General features: G+C 41.9%; 1 protein-coding gene across 5 annotated transcripts in view; it reads left to right on the top strand.

Annotated features, from left to right (window-relative positions):
- The first annotated feature begins 14,986 nt into the window (after positions 1–14,986).
- The window catches only part of NCOA2 (nuclear receptor coactivator 2), a 280,557-nt gene continuing 273,537 nt past the window's right edge, over positions 14,987–22,006 (top strand). Inside the window, exon 1 of one of the 5 annotated variants that reach the window (XM_045810212.2) lies at positions 14,987–15,547. The gene's annotated coding sequence lies outside the window, so the exon portion shown is untranslated. Of the gene's footprint in view, positions 15,548–15,591; positions 15,915–15,978; positions 16,075–16,388; positions 17,103–22,006 lie in introns of those variants that run through there. The other 4 variants (XM_045810207.2, XM_045810209.2, XM_087864835.1 and 1 more) reach the window with 4 other exon arrangements.

Consider the following 22,006-nt stretch of genomic DNA (forward strand, 5'->3'; position numbering starts at 1 on the left):
TTTTCTGAGGATATTTTTGCTGCAACATAAGTCCAATCAGGAAATTAAAAGGTTTGACCTTTGTAAAAGAAATTTTATTTGGTATCTGGAGCTGGGGGAAGTGTTTTCTTGGACAGGGCCAGTGAAATTGTACAACGACCTGTTCTCATTAATTAATTAATTATTCATTCATTAAAAACCTACAGTACCAGACACTAGAGATTCGCATACACTCCCTGCTTTCAAGGGGCTTACAGACCCAGTAGTAGGAGAAAAGGTACCATATGTACTGTGCTAGAGGCATGTACAGGCTTCCTCTGAATAAAGAATATCTTAAAATCTAATTTCAAGCTTATTAATAGAATGTATTTTGGGGGGCCTGGGTGGCTCAGTCGGTTAAGCATCCAACTCTTGGTTTCGCCTGGGGTCGTGATCTCAGGGTTGTGAGATTGAGCCCCGCATCAGGCTCCACACTCATCTGGAGTCTGCATGACATTCTCTCCCTCTGCCTCTCCCCACCCCCTCTTTCGAATAAATAAATAAAATCTTTAAGAATATATTTTGATCACATTTTATCTAAATCAAATTTTTATTTAAAAAAATTTTTTTTAAGATTTTCTTTATTTATTTGAGAGAGAGCAAGCACACATGCAGGGGGAGCAGCAGAGGGAGAAGCTCAACCTAGATCCCCCACACCATGACCTGAGCAGAAGGCAAATGCTTAATTGACTGAGCCCCCCAGGTGTCCCTAAATCAAGTTTTTAAAATATAATGATTAGAAATTATAGGAAAGTGGGGTGTAGACAAACACCACAGTTATATCAATAGCAAAGGAGGTTTGAAATTGAGGTCACATTTAAGAGTGCCTTGAAATAACAAAAACTGGTTAAACATTGGTATAAAAGATAGGGGAAAAAGCTCATTTTGATAGCTGATACTTAAATTACTCAGAATTATAGGAAAAGGCAGTTACAGAGATAGATTAAAAGTAAGGAAGCAATGAAGATACAGGAGAAAGGGCCAATAGGACAGACCAAGAATAGAATAGAAACAATCTGTAGGGAAGGGAGAAAGAGCAAGATAAACAAAGTAAAAGAGTGTCTAATGAAGAAAACATAATCATTCCAAAGTAGAATTAAATTATAGTGAAGACTATCACAATGGTAGATTAAAGGGAAGAAAAAAACGACAAAGTTTAAAGACAGCAGATTATACATAATAGCCCAGTGGTTAAAAATAGATGCTATTGCAAAAAAAGCATTTACTATTTATTTAAAATATGTTATATAAAATATACCATTTTAGTTCATTTAAAAAACATTATTTTAGGGGCGCCTGTGTGGCCCGGTCGGACCTTCAGCTCAGGTGGGGATCCCAGCTCAGCAGGGAGTCTGCTTCTCCCTCTCCCTCTGCCTTTCCCCTCGCTTGTGCTCTCTCTCTCTCTCAAATGAATAAATAAAATCTTAAAAACAACAACAAAAACAACAAAAAAACATTATTTCGGGGGTGCCTGGGTGGCTCAGTTGGCTGGGCATCCCACTCTTGGTTTCAGCTAATGTCATGATCTCAGGGTTGTGTAATCGAGGCCTGAGCCCTGTGTGGAGCTCTGAGCTCAGTATGGAGTCTGGGGGAGATTCTCTCTCTCCCTCTTCCCCTGCCCTTCCTCGGGCAATAAATAAATAAATTTATTTATTCAATAAATTAAATAAATTTATTTATTCAATAAATTAAATAAATTTATTTATTCAATAAATTAAATAAATAAAATCTTTTTTTAAAAAACCCATTATTTTAGGAGTGAGCAGTCTGAAAATAAAAACTTTAACTTAGAGGGGCACCTGGCTGGCTCAGTCAGTAGAGCATGTGACTCTTGATCTTGGGGTCAGTGAGTTCAAACTTCACATGGGGTGTAGAGATTACTTAAACAAATAAAACTTTAAAAAAAACCAACTTCTTAAAGAATTGCAAAAATGTTCGTGCTTAAAATTTAACATATGAATAACCTAGTAAAAGTCAAGAAAAAGCAGTGAAATCAAGCCAAATGCCCTAGAATTTGCTCAGTAAAGAATCTGGGTGTCTTGTTCTTTATGAAATCCTCCAAAATTCCTACAAATTCTACAAAAATCCTACAAATTTCAACTATAAAGAAATCCTGAAATTATGCCTGAGGGCTCTAAAACTTTTCAGCCTCGCCCTGATAACTCATTATGGACACTGATGGGAAGTATACTGAATAGAACCCTCACTTCAGTGCTACAGATATATTATTCCACATTGCTGGCAGTATGTTTATAAATAATAGTAATTTATGAATAAGACTTTTTTTTTGCACTTAGAGCAAGTTTACTAAACCGCTATATTGCTAATAAAGTACTAGGTTTTTGGTCACAAAAGAAAGCTGAGTTAGGCTGTTACAGCAACTGTTTCAGTGCTAGGTTTATTCTTTTTTTTTTTTTTTAAGATTTTATTTATTTATGTGACAGAGAGACAGCCAGCGAGAGGGAACACAGCAGGGGAAGTGGGAGAGGAAGAAGCAGGCTTCCCAGCGGAGGAGCCCCATGTGGGACTCGATCCCGGAATGCCGGGATCACGCCGTGAGCCGAGACGCTTTAACGACTGTGTTACCCAGGCGCCCCCAATGCTGGGTTTATTCTTTCACAAAATATTGTAAAGAGATAGTGCTCCTTGGCAAAGTAGTCCATGATGGTAGTTTTGGCAGAAGCAGTGCATGTAGGGAAGTCACATCCATTTCCAAAGTGTCTAGTCCATTAAGAACAAATGCTGCCCCTTCCATGATGGAAACGGGTCAAATGTAATCAACCCACCACCAGGTGTCTGCCTGATCACCTGGAAAAGGGTGCCATAGAGGAGACTCAGTATTGGTTGGTCTCTGCTGCTGGCTGATTGGGCACTCAGTGGGGGCCAGAGCCAGGTCGGCTTTGGTGAATGGAAGTCTATGTTGCCAAGATGGCCACATTGTTCATGAACCCACTGTGTGATGACAAAAGTCACTGGGTGGGAGGTGTACTGGTAGCCACAGAATGGGTCATCCTATCCACTATTATGGTATTCCATGTAGTGTTGCTTCTGATCAAGGGACTCACTTCATGACAAATGAAGTGGGGTAACGGATCCACACTCATAAAATTTACTAGCTTTACCATGTTTCCCACCATCCTGATGCAGTTTGGCTTGATAGAATAGTGATTCAGTTATAGAACCAGGTAGGTGGCCATACCTTGCAGAACTGCCGCAAGGTTCTCCCGGGGTCTGTTTTTGTTCGAAATTGGTGGCCAATATACTGTGCTGTTTCTCCCAGAGTCAGGATTGATGGGTCCAAGAATCAAGAGACGAAAATTGAATTGGCAGCACTTAAAAGTAACCCAGGGATCCAGTAGAAAAATTTCTGTTTCCTGTTCTTGTGACCTTATGCTCTGCTGGTCTAGAGGTCTTAGTTTCAGGGGCTCCTGGGTGGCTCATTCAGTTGAATATCTGCCTTCGGCTCAGGTCATGATCCCAGGGTCCTGGGATTGAGTCCCATATTGGGCTCCCTGCTCAGCAAAGAGCCCGCTTCTCCCTCTTCCTCTGCCTCTCCCCCAAACCCCCTTGTGCTCTCCCTCTCTCAAGAATAAATAAAATCTTTTTTTAAAAAATAGAGGTCTTAGTTCCAAAGGGAGGACTGCTTCCATCAGAAGACACAGCAACGATTACAGGGACTGGAAGTTTAGACTGCCACCTGGCCACTTTGGACTTCTCTTTCCTCTGAATTAACAGGCAAGGAAGGGAGTTACTGTGCTGGCTAACTCATTGATCCTGATTACCAAGGGCAAATTGGGTGGCTTACCCTTAGGGCTTCACTTAGCACTCTGCCCTGGATTAAAGTCAATGGAAAACTACAATGATTTAATTCTGGCAGGACTGTTAATGGCCCAGATTCTCCATGAATGAGGGCTTGGGACACCCTACTGGGTAAAGAACTATAATCAACCAATGTGCTTGCTGAGGGCAAAAAGAATATGGAATGGGTAGGAGAAGAAGATAGTTATAATTATCAGTTATGACCGTGTGACCAGTTACAGAATGAAGACCGTAACTGTTACAAGTATTTTCCCTTATTTTGTTGTGAATATGCTGTGTACATCTGTTTTCCTCCCTCTATTCCCTTATCATATAAGATGTATATCACTTTACATCATAGTATTTAAGGATTGTTAACTTGACATTATAGTATTTAAGTTACCAGATATCAAGGAAAGGAGTGAACATGATCCAAAGACTTTGAACCTCTTCTAGGGAAAGAGTTGGTATGTTTTCAGTTGTACGCAGGGATAGTTGCATCATGTTAGGTGGAACCATGACTTTGTTATTGTCTTTATTTGGAAATTAAGTATGGTTTAAGGAGATGTGTATGAAAATCAAGTTGATAAGCAGTAGACTGTGATGGTTAATTTTATGTGTCAGCTTGTTTAGGCTGTGGTGCCCAGTTGTTTGGTCAAACATCAGTCTAGATGTTGCTGTGAAAGTATTTTTTTAGATGTGATTAACATTTAATTCGGTGACTTTTAGTAAAGCAGATTACTTTCCATGATATGAATGCTCTACACCCAACCAGCTGAAGGCATTAGAAGACTGAGGTTTTCCAGGAGGGAAGGAATTCTAGACTGCCTTCAGACAAGACTGCAACATCAACTCCTGCTGGATTTCTCAGCCTGCTGGCCCACCCTGCAAATTTTGGATTTGCCACCTCTCGTAATTGCATGACCCAATTCCTTCAAATAAATCCCCCCTCACCTCTCTCTCAATCTCTCTTTCTGTCTCTCTTCTCTCTTTCTCTAGATATGTCAGTATTTCCTTTTTAGGGATTGCAATCATTGGTAATACCATAAAGAAAAAATATATTACGAATATCTATGAAGATGGGATTTAAAATGCAACCCAATTATTATAGAGTGAAGCCTCTGTTGTATTTGGTAAAATTTTGTCCTTTGTTATAATGCTGCCATAAACTGACACTGAGTCTTTGCAGTTAAGATGATAAATCAAAATTACTTGTTGGTAAAATAAACTTTGGTCTCAAAGTTATAATTTGCAAAAAGTCACGGAGGTAGCGGTGGGTGGGATGGCCCTTGTCACCTAACCAGTGCTCAGCAAAGTCAGGGCCATGTGCATTGAAAAGGAGCTAGTCTTCAGGTTCTGATCACTCAACACTTCTACGCAATACTACTTCATTATAATAAGGAAGTATTTTAACCTTGACTGCTGGAACAAATTCCCCAAATTTATGTTCTGCAACCCCTTTGTTCACTGATTTCACTGAATTTTATAAAACATAAATATTTATCATAGTCTAATGGTTTTCTTAGCCACATTTAATCATTCATTCAGCAAATATTTAAGTGCTTAGTATTTACATCCTCTGTAAAATCTATTAAGATAGGGGCGTTTGCCTGTTTTGTTCAGGGCTGGGTCTCCACTGCTGAGAATGATGGCCTTGCACAGAATAGGAACTCAATAAATCTGCGTTGGATTCATAAATGGAAAGAAGCATATGCAACACCACTAGTAATAATTTGTGCATTATCTCCTACATTTTGTGTCCACAGTTGTGAATATATGTGTCTTAGTTGTGAATATAGCAAGTTCTTAAATACCTATTAGCTGTGGCAAAACGGCTTTTAGGGGAAACAAAGCTTTTGCGAAAGGCTTGAAGTCTTAGGAGAAAAGGACAGGCCATCCTCATGGACTTATTTGAAAAGTGTCTGGTTTCATTGGTTGGTTGTGAAATGGAATGCATTTTTCTCTAGCAACAAGGTTTTGCTAGGCGTTTAGGTTCTCCGAGCTGTGACGTCCCATCCAGTACTGCAGGGGTAAGAGCACGTTACCCTCATGTGCATGCGCTCGTTAAGCATGTCTAGAGTAACACGGGGGTCTCGGGGAAGGAGAGTACGCGGCAGAGAGTACTCAAGCTCACCTGGGCTGGGCAGTTCATCTTTGGGGTGGCAGCAGGGATTCGGAGCAAGGGAAACAGTCGGCTCCGGAGAGGAGTAGGTCTCAGATGCGAAGAAATTGTGAGATCCTAACTGAAACCCCTAGTACGAGGGTGAAAGAAACCACTGAGTAGCCTACAACAGGAAGAAGGAAGAGGGAACAGGAGTGGGGAAAACGCGAGGCAGAGGCAGAAAGAGAAGGAAGTTCCAGTCAAACCAGAACCTTGCCAATCTTGGGTGGTTGGTTGGCCATGTATGAATCAGGGGACTGAATTTACTAGAAAGTACTGAGCGTATTAGAAAGTAATGGTTTATTTTAAAACTTAGTCTAAAAGAAAAACAAGATCTAAATATTAGCTTTTGTTATTTTGTGACAAAAGAATGTGCTTAAGTAAGATATTTATCATAGGAGGAATTTTTAAAAGTTGTTTTTATTAAATACCGAATATACGTAGAATATTTATAACATGTGTGACAGATGTTAAAAGCAATAAATATTCATATACCTACCACTCAGTTTTAAACTTAGACATTCATCATCTAACAGGTCTTAGGATGGGGCAAGAGAACAATTGCAATCTTTCAGGTAGTTGGGTGTCTAGAACTTCATAATCATCTTGGGGAAAAATGAAAAACAAAACAAGCCAAGAGCCTAGCCATTTAATCAAGGATGTCAAAACCTGACATTCATAAATAATAGACTAATTAAAATGTGACATTGATTGACCCTGTAAATGTTTTGAATAAAAACAGAGTTTTATATTTTAAAGCCTAAGAAATATTGCTAGAATGAGTCCTCTGTGGTGAGTAGGACTATTTGTCAAGTGATCCATGTTTACAAAGGCCTATTTCAAAAGAAGCACGAAGATGGTTCTTTCACTAAGGAAAAAGAGCTGTTAGTCCGATGCGCTCTTTTTCTCGAAGACATTTTTCTGTCCTGGCTATAATTGAGCACTAACCTTTCCCCTCCAGACCTAGGGTTTTGTAAGAATCTCACATTCTAACCAAAGGAGTCTTTTTTCCTCTGAGTGTGCTTTTTAGCTCCCTAATACAGTATGCCTGAGCTGCGCAAGATCTTAAAAACGTAAGACTTGGGTAAGAAACAGAGTCCTAGATGCACTGAATACCTTGTCCAGAATATTTTCATGAAAACCTTCTGGAGTTGGGTAGTGGTGTGGTTGCACAACAATTTGCGTGTACCTAATGCCACTGAACTGTACACTTAAAAATGGTTGACTTGGCAATTTTTTAAAAAAGATTTTATTTATTTATTTGACAGAGAGACAGCCAGCGAGAGAGGGAACACAAGCAGGGGAAGTGGGAGAGGAAGAAGCAGGCTCCTAGCGGAGAAGCCTGATGTGGGGCTCGATCCCAGAACGCTGGGATCACACCCTGAGCCGAAGGCAGACGCTTAACGACTGCGCCACTCAGGCACCCCTGAATTGGCAATTTTTATGTTATATATATTCCACCACAATAAAAAGATGTCAATCAACCAAGGAAATGTCCAGGTCTTACTGGTTATGGGTTCAGATGCTGGTCTAGAGCCTGCTTCTCTAGTCTCTGATCCCCATCAGCCTACCTGCATGACCTTCCACATTAAGTGAGATTAGGTCAACACCTGGTAGATCCACATACCCGCTCTTACTTACTGGAGCACGCAAGTTGTGATTCTTTTTTTTTTTTTTTAATGTTTTTTTATTATATTATGTTAGTCACCATACAGTACATCCCCGATTTCTGATGTAAAGTTCGATGATTCATTAGTTGCGTATGACACCCAGTGCACCATGCAATATGTGCCCTCCTTACTACCCACCGTGATTCTTATATCGCACTTAATTTATTAGATTCTATTTCTAGTAGCTAACTTTACTTTGGAGTTATTCCAGATAAACGCAAGAGAGAGGAAAATTATAGGAAAAATGTCAGTACTTCATAAATTGATTATATTTGTATATATGTTGTTTTATTTTATTCTTGTTTTTTTCCTTTACTCTTTGTACTTACACTAAAACCAAATAAACTTTATTGGCACCTGTACCTACTTACTTTATGTAAAGTAATATTTTGGGAAGTCACTGTGCTAAAACCCATGAAGGATATTAACAATCTAAAATCTGATCCCTGTCTTCAAGGAGTTTGCAGTCTAATTAAGGAGACATCAGGAAATGCGTACAATAATGCTTTTAAAATTGAAGCAGAATATACATAGGTACGCATGTGTGTTCCTTGAAAGAGCTGTACACAAGCTATTTCATGAAAGAACATACCCATGTCAATAGGATATTCTCAACATCCCCGAATCTCCCTCATGTGCTTTCCCAGGTGCCACCTACCCCCAGAAGGTGACAACTGTCTTGGTAACTGCCACTACAGACTAGTTTTGTCTGTCTTTGACCTTAATGTAAATAACATCATACGGTGCTATTCTTTCGTAGCTGATACCTTGTAGTCAAGATTATTTTTATATATGATTCACCCGTGTCATTGCACGGAACTATAGTTTGTTCATTTTCATTTCAATCTAGTATCACATTGAGCAAAAACACTATAATTTATTCATTCTCTTGTTGGGGAACTCTATTAGGTATATACTTAGGAGTGGAACTACTGGGTCGTAAAGCAGACGTGCTCAGCTTTAATGGACATTGCCAAACAACTTTTCAATGTACATTTCAAGTTTTCATTTTCTAGTTGTTTTTAATATATAGAAATGTAAATGAATTTGTGTATTAACCTTCCATCCCGGAGATCTTAAATTTAATTCTAATAGTTTGTTGATTCTTTTGGATTTTCTACATAAAAGTTCAAGCCATTTGCAAATCATGACAGTTTTACTTCTTCCTTAGCAATAGTTATACCTTTTTCTTTCTTTATCATATTGGCTAGAATGTCTTGTAAAATACTGAATATAGTAATAGTGGACATTCTGTCACCGATTTTTCTTTCCCAGTCTGAGGAAGAAGCTGTAAATGTTTCACCATTGAGTTTGACACTTGTTATTGGCTTTTTGTACATCTACTTCATTATATTGGGGAAATTCTCTAATTCCATTTCTTTAGATGCCAGTGGTATTTTGTTCAGGTATAATTTACAGACAGCTAAATGAACACATCCTAACCATAAAACTCAATAATTTTGACAAACCATTGTTAAAACGTAACAGTCTCCCAGATCAATATTCTCTTAGGTAAATACTTAGAACTGTTGGGTCATATGGTAAGTGTATGCTTACCTTTAAAAGGAAGTGCCACACTGTTTTCCAAAGTGGTTGTATAGTCCTGCCAGACTATAGAAAGTCTGAAAGAGAGTTCCAATTGTTCCACATTCTTGCCAATACTAGAAATTGTTGGCCTGTATAATTTTAGCCATTCTAGGGAGTATATAAGTGGTATCTCTTATTGTTTTAACTTGAGTTAGTTCCCTGATGACTAAGGACTTTGAGCTTCTTTTCAAATGTTTATTTACCATTCACATTTTTTTGTAAAGTGCCTTTTCAAGTCTTTGGTCCATTTTGTTATTGAGTTGTTTCTTTATTATTAATTTGGTGGTGTTCTTTAGTTATTTTGGATACAAAATATTTTCTCCTAATCTGTGGACTGTTTTCTCTTCCTAGTGGCATTTTTGATAAGAAGTTCATAATTTTAATGAAATGCCATTTATCATTTATTTTTCTTTTCTGGTTAGTGTCTTTCATGTTCTGTTGAAAAATCTTTCCCTACCCCAAAGTTATAAAATATTTATTATCCCAATTTTCCCTGTAGGAGGTTTATAGTTTTAGCTTTAACATTTAAGTCTATGATCCAGCTTTAATTTATTCTTATGTATGGTGTCAGGTAGGAGTCAATATTCATTTTCTCTATACCGATATCTAGTTGTTCCCACGCTATTTATTGACAAGACTTTCCTTTCTCTATTGAATTTCTTTAACGACTTTGTAGAAAAATCAATTGTCTGTAAATATGAACATCTATTTCTGGACTCACTATTCTGTTCCATTGATCTATTTGTCTATTCTTACACCAATATCACACTGTCTTAATTATTGTAGCTCTATAGTGAGTTTTGAAATCAGTAGTGTAAGTTATCCAAACTGTTCTTCTTCAAGTTTGTCTTGGCTTTTCTTGATAATATGTATCTCTGTATCAGTTTTTAAAATTAGAATCTCAGTTTTCACTAAAGAGACCCGATGGGATTTTGATTGGGATTGCAAAAAATTTATAGACCAATTTGGGAAGAGCTGACATCTTAGCAACATTGAGTCTACCCATCTCTCCTTTTAATTAGGCCTTTGTGAATTTTTGTCAGCATATTTTTGGTTTCAGTATAGAGATCTTACATATCTTTTGTTAAATATATTCCTAAGTATTTGATGTTTTTCATGCTTTTGTAAATTTTTTTTTTAATTTCATTTTCCAATCATTTCTTGCTAATATGTGGAAATACAATTGATTTCTGTATGTGGACCTTATATCCTGTGATCTTGCATTCATTTTAGTAGTTCATAGATTCTTTTGAAATTCATGTGTCCACAATCACATCATCAGTAAATAACGATGGTTTTACTTCCTTCCTTTTTATTTTCTTACCTTATTGCATTGGATAAAATTTGCAGAAAGGCTAAATAACTTGCTTCTTAAGGTCACAGAGTTAGTAAGAGCCAAGATTGAAACTCAGTCTGCCTGATTCCAGAACACCCTGGAATGAGTGAAGGTGTATTAAATATTTTGTTGCTGTTATTGCTTCAGAAGATATGGCTAGAAAAAAAACAGGGTCGTATTGAAGAATATAAGGTAAAGGATTTTAATTGTATTCTGTAGGCAAAGAAGGATTAGGTATTTTCAAGTGGAAAGTAATAGAATAAAAGTGGGACTATTAATCTTGTGACCACGTGCAGTAAGATTTGAAGAGAGCCCCTCATTCATTTATTCATTCATATCATGGTCATTTTTATTGAGCCTGTATTATGGTCTAGGAATTGTTATAGGTACTGAGGAAATAAAGGTGAAGACAATGTGTGTTCTAAAGTAGTAGAGATATTCAATGATGGAGAACACAATCTTAGCACAATCCGCTAGCCATGCTGCAAAGTCAGCCCTATGATCGTGCATAAATTAATTTCTCTGAATCTCAGTTTTCTCACATGTAAAACAGGAATAATAAACATATAATGCCTACTTTGACTAGAAATAGTGGCAGCTGGGTGGCTTAGTCAGTTAAGCGTCTGCCTTTGGCTCAGGTCATGATCCCAGGGTCCTGGGATCGAGCCCACATTGGGCTCCCTGCTTGGCAAGGAGTCTACTTCTCCCTCTGCCCCTCTCTCTGTACCTCCCTCTGCCCCTCCCCCTGCTCATGCTCTCTCTTTCTCTCTCAAATTAATAAAATCTTTAAAAAAAGAAATAAAGACATGTGTAATATACTTGACCTATATTAGACACATTTATAGGAGCTATAATATTTAAGGAATTTGGAAAGAGCAAACAATAATGAAACAGTTGAGCAAATAGTTGTTTTGTTCAATAATCAAATTGTCAAACAAATGTTTTAAATGATTCTCCCCTCCAATAATTACATTTTTAATAAAATGAACTACAGGTTTTTGCTTTTGCAATTTGAAAGGAGACTGCACCAAACAGAGGTAACTGTGCTATGCACAGATATAGTCACATAATAATTTTCCTTTATGTCTCTATAAAGAGCTCGATAGTTAAAGTACATTAATTTACATTATTTTGAGTCTTGCAACAATTGTACAGATGAAGAAACAGATATTTAGTGACTTGTCTAAGGTCACATAGTAAGTAGCAAAGTACAACTCATATGTTTATTTGCTTATCTTCTATAGTTTTTTTTTTACCATACCGTGTTACTTCTCATTATATCATGATGCATGCTAGTAGTATTAATAATACAAGAATGGTATCGAAACTTCCATTTTTATATAGTTTAAGTATGAAGACAGTGAGTAGCTTGAAATTGAATGGGGAAGAGAGGCAGTCAAAATAGAAATTTCTTGCCCTGGGGCGCCTGCGTGGCTCATCGCTTAAGCCTCTGCCTTCCGCTCAGGTCGTGATCTCAGGGTCCTGGGAGCTTCAGGCTCTCCACTCAGCAGGGAGTCTGCTTCTCCCTTTCACTCTCCCTCTCTCTTTCAAATAAATAAATAAAATCTTAAAAAAAAAGTAAAAAAAATATTTGAGAGAGACCACAGAGGGAGAGTGAGCAGGAGAAGCAGACTTCCCCACCAAGCAGAGAGCCCAATGTGGGGCTCGATCCCAGGACCCTGAGGTCATGACCTGAGCCAAAGGCAGAGGCTTAACCGACTAAGCCACTTAGGCACTCCTCTCTCTCTAAAATAAATAAATAAAATCTTAAAAAAAAAAGAAAAGAAAAGAAAAGAAATTTCTTGCCCTGTAGTATTCACATTGTTCTCGTTTTTCTTAGGTATATTGTTAAATATATAAATAACATTTTCCTTTGCTATTTTATACTGCATTTATAATTTGGCTGACTTTTTTTTTTTTTGGTTTGTCTACTTGCCTCATGCATCCATGGTCTCTCAAGTTTCTGCTTCTACTGAATTTCAATAATTTCCTTCCCCTTTATGATTTGTACCCACATTTTTTTTTACCCACATTTTTTTTCCCCCTTATTGGGTTGTCCTCTGTTGGTCATATACCTAGTTCCTATATCTTTTTTTTTTTTTAAAGGTTTTATTTATTTATTTGACAGAGATACAGCCAGCGAGAAAGGGAACACAAGCAGGGGGAGTGGGAGGGGAAGAAGCAGGCTCCCAGCAGAGGAGCCTGATGTGGGGCTCGATCCCAGAATGCCGGGATCAGGCCCTGAGCCAGAGGCAGAGGCTTAACGACTGCGCCACCCAGGCGCCCCTCTTTTTTTTTCTTTGCATCATTAAGTCAACTTATTTACTGACTTTTCTTCCTTTCCATTTTATATTATCACAGTGATAATTCACTAATGGCTAGTTTTTGTAACAATTATTCTGAGGCCTCACAGAAATCTAGTTCTATCAAAATACTAAGAACATTTTTTATAAACAGATTTTAAAAGCAAAGTATTGGAGGGTCAGCTGGGAAAAGGGACATGGAGATTGGATGAGATACCATTGTTTATGTTTTACAGATTCAGCTAAACAAAAAAACATTACGTGAGACCTTGTTAGGAGTATAATAAAAACTAGAACAAGACACGGTTGAGAGACCTGAGTAGCTTACAATCTAGTGAAAGAGAAAGACTAATATATGAACAGCTCTACAACACAGTATTATTAGACGGTAGCATGAAGTGCTGAAGAGACCGGAGAGCGGGTTACAGGATTCCTCCAGGCTCCAGGCAACTGAGTAGCAGCTGAACATGGAACTTACTATGCTATGCTGTCAGATGTGTTTGTTTTATTTTGGTAGAGACAGTCGTGTATCTTGAGCACGTAGTAAGTTTTACTGAGAAATATGGAAATGCATGGGGAGTCATTTATTTGCACAGATATCATGGGTGGTTTTTGACAGTGTGAAATATACTGTTGCAGAGGACTGATGGGCTCAGGACTTTTGCCAAAAAGAAAGCAAGAAAGAGAATCTTTCTTTTATCACAGCTCAGTGTTAGGGGTGAGGACAGGAAAGAAAATCTGAGTCCAGCAATGTGACAGACCTCAGGTGACTACTTCCTCCATGTAGGAAGACTATGGACTAGTATTTGGTGGAAGAAGACAGTCCATTAGAAACCCTCCATTTCCTGTTTCTTCTCCCAAGTTTTTGGAGAGCTATGGGTTTTCAGGGAACATAATTCTGTTGTGTCAGGTAATTAAAGTAATCTTTAAAAATTTACTAAATTAATACACGGTCAATGCAAACATTTTAAACACTGTCAAGTGTACAAAATAAAAGTGTAACTACCCCATTACACACCCACTTATTATACTCCCTAGTGCTAACAACTTGTAATAGCCTTCCATTTTCGATCTATAGTCACACACACACACACACACACACACACACACACACCCCACACACACATTTTCTTTCCCAAAATAAAATTGGTGGTATTCCCACAAATTTGAGGTTGAAGATATTAAAAGTGTGGGCTTTGGAGCCCGCCAGGACTGGGCTCAAATCCTCTCCAGCTTCCTGGCTGTATAACCCTAGGCAAATTACTTTATTTCTTTAAGTTTAAATTTTTTTGCGAAGGATAAAAATGGTAATTACCTTGTAAGTCTTGAGAATCAAAATCAGTAGCGTCTATAAATTACTCAGTAGTGCCAGACACACAGTAAGTGTTCAATAAACACTATTACTGTCTATGGCAAGTGACCTTTCTCCTAAGACTATAAGTAAGGAAATTTGGTATGCAAATATTGTTCATTTTTTCCAACTAATTATATCTCAGTTGGGAAGAGCTTGCTTTCCCAAAGCATAAAACTGATCCAAGTAATATTTAAGTGAGAATTCTCGAATTTTTGGTGCAACTCTCCTGCACACCCCCACCCCCGACATCACTTTCTGACGTCTAGGAAGTGGACTTTCCAATAAGAAAACTTTTGTTGATTCATGTCGGGACAAGAACTCTCAACCAGGTTAGGTTTTACACACTGTAGGCACTTTTGTTTTATCAGGCGATTGCTGGGTGGCACCCCTTTCAGCTAGCCTCCCGCAGTCGCGCCCCTCCATCCCTTCGGGAGTTACGGCTGCAACAGGAGAAGCCAATCCTCGTAGGCGCGGAAGGAGACCTGATGGACGAGGGGCACCTCCTTGATGGACGAGAGGCACCTCCAGGACGCAGCAGCAGACGCGGGGCGTGTGAGGTGCGCCCTAGGGCGCAGGCTGCTGGCGGAGGGGCCCGATCCGAGCGCCCGCGGGAGGCTCTTCCCCGGGCGAACCTGGCACTTGGCTTTCCCCGATCTTCGTCCGGGGCATCTTCCCCGCCGTCTGCAGCCCCAAGAACCCACTGCCTCCACTCTGCAGCCCCGGCCAGTCCCATCCTCTCGCTTTCTTTTTTGGCACTGCCCTTTGCCCTCCCATGGAGTCATCTGTTTACTCTCCCTTCACTTGCAGTCACCCATAGGTCACCCTCCCTTTGCCACAGTCACCCATTTTGTCCCCTTTCCCTTCTCCCCCTTACTCTTCACCTCTCCCCGGGTCGCCTTCTCAGAGGACTCTGCCGACGGAGATGCTGCGGACCCCGCGGCCAGGGTCTACTCCCCAGAGAACCCTCCGTCCACCTTTGCCCCCTCCCCGGGGGCGCGGGAGGCAAGTTTCCGCCCCGTCCTTTCCCCAGTGACAGGACTTGGCGGCGGCCACGGCCAGGGAGGCGGAGGGAGGGACGGTCTGGCTCCAGAGCCCCCTCCCCTGCTCGCGAGCTCGCGCGGTCTGTGTCTCTCTCCGCAAGTGCGGAGACGCGGAGGAGGAGGAGGAGGAGGGAGTTGGGGGAGGATCTCCATTGAAATAAACAACCAGGCAGCAGTTATTAACACGGGAACATGGCGGCCGCAGCCTCAGCCACAGCTTCGGCGGCGAAGGTCAGCGCCGACGGCAGCCGGCACCTGACGGCGTGACCGACCCGAGCCGGTAACCGCGCCTTCCCTGGGGGCCGCGAGGGCGGGCGGGAGGCGGGCGGCGGGCGGGGGGCGCCGCGTCCCCACCCCCGGCCGCGACTGCCCTTCCTGCGCCGAGCCCGGCAGAGCCGTGAGCCGCGGAGAGGGCTGTTTTTGTGTGCGGGGACCGCTGCCGGAGTGCGCGGAAAACGGGAGTTGCATCCCGGAGGCGCCGCGAAGCTGGGGAGTTGGGGCTTGGGGGGTGGGGAGGGCGGGAAGCGGCGGGGAGACGCGGAGTCCCTGGGAGAGAAAGGAGGCGCTCCAGCGCTTTGCGAGAGCTCTGGAGACGAGTCCCGGAGCGCGAGGCGGGCGGAGGCTGCAGCCCGCGGCGCCGGCGAGAGGTGAGAGCCGAGGCGCGGCGGGGAGGCCGGGGGCGCGGGCGCGGCCCCCGCCGGAGGAGCCAGGCGCCCGCCAGCCCGCCCGGTGCGGGGTCGGCGAGGACCGAGGGTTCTGTCCCCTCGGGGGGAGAGAGGCTGAGACGGGAAGGTGAATCCTGAGAAGGTGCATTCTTTAATGGAAACGCGGAGCGACTGCAGCGGAGGGTGGGAGACGGGCGAGGGGAGGCAGGACTCGGGAAGTGCTCGGGGGTGTGTGAAGGTGAAGCGCGATGTCAGGGGCGGCCGGCGGGGTGAGACGCTGGGAGGAGGGGATCGGCGGCCCGGCGGGCGGGCCGGGCCCGTGTCAGCGCCGGGGGCGGGGGGCGAGGGGCGCCGTGCGCCGCGGGCGGACGGGAAAGAGCTGCGGCGGGCGGGGCGGGCGGCGCGCTCCGGCCGAGCAGGCCGGGCGGCGGTGGGGGCGGGGAGCGGGGGGCCGGACCGCGGCGGCGCGGAGCTGGGCTCGCCCCTGACTTAACTTTCTGGGTGCGGGCATGTGTGCAGGAGGCGCGCTGGGGCCGGGGCTGGGGGCGGGAGGCGGTCCGGGAGGTTCCGGGTTGGCTCGCCAGCGCCCCCTTTTCTCTCCCCCTTCTCCCCGCCCCTGAAGGGACAGGCCCTCAGGGCCCCAGGCGGGAAGCGGGAGGGGCCCTCCCGGCTGACTCGCGACGGTCACGCCCCGGGCCCGGGGACACTTCTCCCTCGGGCTTCTGGGGGCTGCTAAGAGAGGGGTCCGGGGTCGTCGCGGCGTGCTGGAGCTCCCTGTCCCCCGCCCCTCGCCCCTCCGGGGAGTCCCGGAGGCGCCTCTTCCGAGATCGGGGGTGGGTCGGTCCCTGGTTAGATGGTTCCTCCCTCTTCCCCCTCCCTCTAGTGGTTTCCGGGGCCTGCGGGACCGAGGGGCGGGAATCGCGGACCCGAGCCCCTTGCACCGGCCCAGAGCTGGACCGGGCCTAACGCCTTCTGGGTCTGTCACTGGTAGGGGAAACTTTCCCAAACCGGGGACCGAGCCTGAACACCTCCTCCGCCACCTCGTCCTCTAATCCCACTCCCACTCCACCTCCTCCAACGCCTTCCCCTCCCACCGACCCGAATCTCGCTGCGTGTGACTGATGGGGCAGTGAGCCAATCGAAGGCGGGGAGCTGACCTGCCGGGTGTCGGTAAGCCAATCGTGGGGACCGGAGGAAGGAAGGGGGCGGGGTCGCTTCCCGACCAGTTAGAGCAGAGTTGCACGCGGGGCGGGGGAGTCATGGAGACGCCGAGCTAGCCACTCTTGTCCATCCCTAGTCACCCGTTCTTTGGTCTGTGCGGTAGTGTCACTTACAGGGTCTCTGACCCGGGAGGCAAGTAGTTTACGCGAGATACTGTATTTTTCTTGAAACCACAAGAGACGTCGTCTTAGACACGACGAAGTCTAGAGCCACTTAGTATGTGGCAGTAACTCTCCGAGGCCCGTTTCTAAAATGGCATGTATATTGTAGTGATCGTGTTCTGGACCTCAGCGACGGGTTTACGTGCAGAGGATCATAGGAGTTATCAGTTTACCTCTACCTCAGTTTAACTCGGCCACTCTAGGGTGCGGACAGTGGAATTTGCAAGGGTTCTCTGAAAAGGAAAGCATCGGTATAGTCTTACGTCAATTGATTATTGGGAGTGTAAAGCATCATTGTTTGTAATGGCTTCACTGGTTCCTTGTTTAATTAGACCGCCAGTTCCCAAAGTGCACTTGGAAGTTCGGCATTTGGGATGACATTAAAAAAAAAAAGAAGTTGTCGTTTATGGTATGCGTTTTGTTTGTTTTGTTTTTTTTCCTTTTCTTGAGTAACAAAATGAAGTTAGGAACCAAAGCATCACTGTGTGGAACATAAAGCGTTGGTATTTAAGAAGCAAAGCTAGTCAAAGACTACTTGTCTACAGAAAAAAGTCTAAGTAAAGTGTAGTTTGCTGGATTACTCCCACACAAAAGATTCTTAAAAAAATAAATGAGTTTTCTTCTTCAACACACTGCCGAATTGTACTGTGTGAGAGTACTTTTCTGGTTTATGCAAGGTTAGGAGACATCTTTGGGTGTTTTATATTGGTCGTTGGGTTCTGTCCGGTGACTTTCTCAACTCCTGACTTTTAAGAATAGGGAGGGATAGGTCTTTGGTACTCAATAAAGAGCACAGGTTGCTCCCCAGGAATAAGCTGTCTTTTAAAAAGGCAGCAGCTGCTACAATGCTTTTTTATGTGTGTGTATGTGTGCTCCTGTTCTTTGTTGGAGAGGTTTAGGGCACACTGACAGCAGCAAGGATCCTCTTCCCAACTGGAATTTGTAAAATCTTTGGGAGTTCAAAGAATGAATCCTGTTAAACTGAGAATGAATTCATTCATTTTGTGTTAAGTATCTCTTGAATTTAACTGATCGTGGGAGGCTTTTTTTTGGGGGGGGGGTGTCTTATGTGCATGGTATTTACCTTATCTATACTGCTTTCTCAAGCTTTTGTTAATATTTAGTTACTAGAAGAAAGAATTGAGGAACTACGGTTTTAGGAAACAGTATTTGCCACACTCTACACATGGGTTCTGTTGTAATATACCATTCTCAAATTTATAATGTGAATTCTCAATTCAGTATAGTTTTGAGTGTTTACGTGGACAAAAATTAATTGCATTTTGCTGTAGCCCTTTGGGTGTTAGTTTAGTGATAAAATAATAAAAACTGTGGAGATAAAGCATTTAGCTGCCAAAAGTGGGGAATATCATAAATGAAACAACATTCAAAATTTGACAACATCGAAAATCCCCCATCATTAGTTAATGTAGTTACTGATGGCCACTCTGACGTGTGCCCTTCTCTCTCTTTTGTATGCGTAAGAGCAACATATTATTTTACTTCATTCTCTACAACAATCCTTGAAAATGTTCTCAGATTCTTGGTGGCAGAGAGTAGCAAGTCCTCTAAAACCTGGCTGGGGCGGGGGTGGGGGGGACCCTCTCAAGCATATGGAGACATCTAGAAAAAGATGTGCATCGTCAGCTGTGATTCCATTGTGTGCTCTCAGACTAGATCTGAGCCTTCTTCCTCCTGGGGATTGCAGTCTTAACAGAGGAGTTCTTTGACTTTTAGATGTCAGGATACTGAAACGGTAGAAAAAAGCTCACCAATTATGAATTTAATATTTTTTTTAGATACTTTGGCTCTGATTTTAACCTTTTATTGGCTAAATATAATTTATATGACTTTTGTTCACTGTTACAGGAGCGTTTCACTGGAAATGTAAAATGTAAGGATCTCAGGGGGACTTGGGCTGTGGTATGAGTGCATAAAGGGGTAATGCTCCTTGGTTGGCTCTATCTATGGCTATATCTTATTAAGCTTGCTAAGCCTCACAATCGAGGACCTGTGAGCAGTGCTTTCATTACACACCCTGTATTTAAGGATTCAGTACCTTAGCTGTTTCAAATCACATCAGGTTGAAATGTGACCCATAAGTTGACAGCTTGAATTTTTAGAAAAAAATGTCTGTGTTGTATTGGGTTTAAAAGAGAGTTTTTTTAAGCAATCTTAGGATGTTAGGTAGCAAAAAAAAAGTCTCTTCAAACAATTTTTCTAGAAGGTCAGTCTTCTGAAATGCACCGTGTGTTCTTGTTTGATATTTTGACCACTATTATGTCGTGGTTAAACTTATATTTAAAAGCCCTAATTAATGCTTAGCCATTTTTACGGCAAAACTGTTATTTAAGAAATTACTGGCTTTTCAGTATTCTGTGTTTATAGTTTTGTTTGGTAATTTATGTTATTACATGCTCTATCAATTTTAAATTAAGAGAATGGGAGGGAGAAAGTAGGTTACTGTTTTAAGGTATTGGTCTTTTATTGAAGTATATCTTAAAATAGGTAGAAATTAGTGTCCTTCCCCATATGTAATAATCAGGGTATATTTACATACCAATGATGAAAGCCATTCAAAGGAAAACCCTCAGTTTCTTACACTCTCAAACCTGAAGCTCATTTTACCTCCGTGACTTGCTTTCTAAACAAAAAAAATATTCTTAGTGTTTATGTGTTTGTTTCCTTTTTTGTTTTAAAGGATTGTAGAAGGGTTTATGAATTGCAAACTGTAGAAAGAATGTTATGTCATGTTACTCTTTAGAGTCTATTAAAAGTAATGTCTGGAAAAGCTATAAAATACAATTTTAGGTCGTAGACCCTCAATTCAGACAGCATAAAGAAACTTGTACCTTATGGATTCTAGGTACTAATTTCTAAATAGAGGTGAGATTGTGACTTCTGTGAATATTTTAGAAGCTGGTTTAGTTTTCCTAGCTGTTGTAAAACTGAGGCAAAACTGGTAATGAAAAGGACTGGAAATCTTAAACTTGTGTTTGAAGGTAAATGGAATGAAAGGACTAGATGGTCTGTAGGTAGACCACAATGCTCTTGGCTTTTAGGGCAAAGATTTTATGTCTATCCTATGAAATGTTCATCAGTAACCACATTTCTGGCTTCCAGTGGCTATGATGACATAATGCAATTGTGGAAAAATTGATTCCAGGACAATTTTCAGTTGATTTCCTAGTTGGAAATTTCTAGAGGAGAATTAAGTAAGTGGGGAACCTCGGAGGATGTTTTACTTAGCTGCTTTTGAGGCTTTTGGATGCAGAATCTTAACTTTAAGAAAGAGAGGAGAACTGCTTGTAGGGAGAAGTTATTGGCAACTAGTTAAAGGTTCTGAAAGAAAAAACAATTTTTAAGTATCAATTGATAGGTACATGGAGAATTGAAGTTAGGTTAAATCTGGTAGAATTTATGCCTTATAGGCAGCTAATTATGAACTGGTAAGAGTTCCCAGTGGGTAACTTAAATCCCATATTGGGATTTTTAGATCTTGTCTTTGCATTCTTGCATCATTTAACCATTTCTTCATTCATTTGTTCATTATTTGTTTGATGAGTATTTGAGTCTCCCAGCATTGGCAGTTTACTTTGGTAGTGGAAACCATCTATTATGAATCCTGTGATTTAAGGGGGAACAGAGACTGGGTGATTTTTATGGTGGAGAAGGTGGAAAGGTACATGTTCACCTTAATTTTCAATTTGCTTGGATACTAATGATCTGGTTTTTTGGTGTGTGTAAATTTAATCGTATATTGTCAAAAAATTTTGCTTTGATTTAGGTTTGAGCTTTCCCCCCCTGAAAATAGGATTATGTTTATAATAAGTTAACTGTCCCCTTAACTGATTAGCTTACAATCAAATAATTTTCCTTTAATGGAGGTGTGAGTATTTATAGTTAGTGCTGTTTTATATTCTCTGGAATCGTGTTGCGTGTGGTCAGGATGGCAATCTTTAGTCGGTCGAAGGTGTTAGGGCAGTTAGTCAGGGACCTCCCAGTTCTGTGGAGAGTGTGCCTTGTTGCCGCTCTAAAGCTACATGATCTGGGCCTTCCCACCCTAAGTTTCTAAAGGTTGGAAAACTCCCTTGTGCGGCCTTTCACAGGTGTTCTTCTATGATTATTAGTTTTTCTAGATTTAACTCATTCTTGCTCTTGACTGAATGTCTGTATTGGAAGAGTAACGACAATGCAACGTAAAAGATAATAGCAGCTCTCCCTGAGTGCCAACAACCTGTTAGGGGCTTTTTGAGGTGTGTTTCATTCTTTCTTTTTTTTGCCACAGCCCTGTAAAATAGAGGTTACCTCATTTTTCAGAAGATGAAGTTTGAGGGAGATTAAGTCCTTGTGCCTATGAGCAAAACTTCCGGGGGGGAAATTACCCTTGCCCAGTGAGGACGAGGAAACAAAAAAAGTATCAGAGGTAATGGTAAGTCTGAGAATGTCTTCCTTTTAGGAATCTGGTAAAGAACGTGTTTTCAGGCCTTTTATGAGGCTGTCAGCGTAGGTGTTTAGTCCATGAAAGGGAGGGATGGATTTGAGTGCTTCCAGTCCTGCAAATCATGCCAGCAGGTGTCTAGCAAAGCCTCACATCAAGGCAGGCCTCTACCTGGACAGGTGTTACTTATCTTAAGATCTACAAATAGTCTCTGGCTTTTTAGTCATCAGCCCAGTGTTTAACAAGTCTTA

Source organism: Ursus americanus, chromosome 9, assembly GCF_024610735.1.
Source record: "Ursus americanus isolate L20-20 chromosome 9, mUrsAme1.1.p, whole genome shotgun sequence".
NCBI classification, from domain to species: Eukaryota; Metazoa; Chordata; class Mammalia; order Carnivora; family Ursidae; genus Ursus; species Ursus americanus.